Genomic DNA, 1844 nt, shown 5'->3' on the forward strand with positions numbered 1-1844 from the left:
TCCTTCACCTTTCTCCGGCATCAGCCACGCTGTGAGTCACTGACCCAGCTTTCTGGAGCACACGGCCTTCGTTTCTTTCTGCATTGCGATGATGCAGCATTTCTGAATTCGTTTGTAATGCCGTTCTTATCTCAGGACGCGAGTCTCCATTCGGACTTCGGGCAGGCGTCTTTTTTATTTTCTCCCCCCCTTTTATTGGCATATACGTTCCGGTAGTTCGATCACATCAAGAAGACTTGTACAGTCTGTTTTTGAACATTTCATCATTCTTTTTTATATATATACATTTTATTAGGGACTCATACGACTTTTATCACAATCCATACATACATCAATTGTGTAAAGCACTTCTGTACATTTTTTGCCCTCATCTTTTTTTTTGTAGGAAAAGTCTATGTTTAATGGAAAAAAAACAAAAACTGCAATATATTTACACATGGGTAAAAACAGTGAGTCCCTAGCTTCTGTCGGGGTGGGCACAGGGGTCACACCAACCCCCAGTAACTCAAAGCCATCCCCAAATCTTTGCTAAGTGGGGGTGTGAGATAAGCCTCCTGCATCTCCAGCACCACACAGTGGGTCCTCAGATGAGATCAGCAACGTTCATGGCCATCTGGTCAATCTGGGTTGAATAGTACTGCATCCTCAGGATGCGGATGTCATCGTTCTTCACAAAGTTGATGGCCACGCCCTTGCGGCCATAGCGACCAGACCGCCCGATCCTGTGGATGTACAGCTCTCTGTTGTTGGGCAGGTCGTAGTTAATGATGAGGGTCACTTGAGGGACATCCAGCCCCCAGGCCCAGACGTCTGTGGAAATGAGCACTCGGCTGGCACCGGACCGGAACTCCTTCATGATGGACTCGCGCTCCTTCTGCGGCATGTCCCCGTGCATCGACGAGACCGTGAAGTTGGCCTCCCACATTTTCTCCGTCCGTCAGCCAGTCAGTCCACCTTCCTCTTGGTGTTGCAGAAGATGACGGCCTGGGTGATGGTGAGCGTGTCGTAGAGGTCACACAACGGGTCAGACTTCCACTCCTCCCTCTCCACGGCCACGAAGAACTGCTTGATGCCCAGGATGCGGATGGGGTCCGTCTTGAACTTGTTGGTCATCTCCAGGATCTCGTGGGGCAGCGTGGCGCTGATCAGCACCACCTGCGTGGCCGGGGGCAGGTACCTGTCACGTCGTACATCTGTCCTTAAAGCCTGTATTGAGCATCTCGTCCGCCTCGTCCAGGGCCAGCACCTTGATGGCGCGTGTCCTCAAGCTCCTGCGAGGAATCCTGGCAATGACGCGACCCGGCAACCATGTGCTGCCCGTAGTCGAGCTTTCGGATGCCCTCCCCCACGTTGGTGCCGCCAATGCAGGCATGGCACTGGACGTTCATGTAGCCGCCGAGAGCAAGCAGGCCCTTCTGAATCTGCACAGCCAGCTCTCTGGTGGGAGCCAGGAGCAAAGCTTGGGTCTCACGAACCTGGATGTCCAGACTCTGCAGGACTGAGATGCTGAAGGTGGCTGTTTTGCCGGTGCCAGACTGGGACTGGGCGATGACGTCCCTGCCCTTAATGATCTGCTTGATGGCACGCTGCTGGATCGCCGACGGCTTTCCAAAACCGTAGGCGTAGATGCCTCGCAGCAGGTCCTCCCGCAGGCCCATGGTGTCACGTCCACCTCCTCACTTGTCTCGAATTCCACCTTGGTCATGTCCTCCTCCTTGAGCAGCCGCTTCCGCGCCAAGCCCGAGGCCGTGGCCGCCATAACTGCTGGTCGGCAGAGAAAAACGTGCGCTAGCAGGCCGTAAAGGAAAGTGGAAGGTCGCCCTCATCGTTTTTAAAGCATTTGC

General features: G+C 53.9%; 1 pseudogene; it reads right to left on the reverse strand.

Annotated features, from left to right (window-relative positions):
- Nucleotides 1-350: 350 nt before the first annotated feature.
- LOC142458292 (eukaryotic initiation factor 4A-III-like) lies at nt 351-1844 on the reverse strand (annotated as a pseudogene).

The sequence above is a fragment of the Tenrec ecaudatus genome, chromosome 10 (assembly GCF_050624435.1).
Source record: "Tenrec ecaudatus isolate mTenEca1 chromosome 10, mTenEca1.hap1, whole genome shotgun sequence".
NCBI classification, from domain to species: domain Eukaryota; kingdom Metazoa; phylum Chordata; class Mammalia; order Afrosoricida; family Tenrecidae; genus Tenrec; species Tenrec ecaudatus.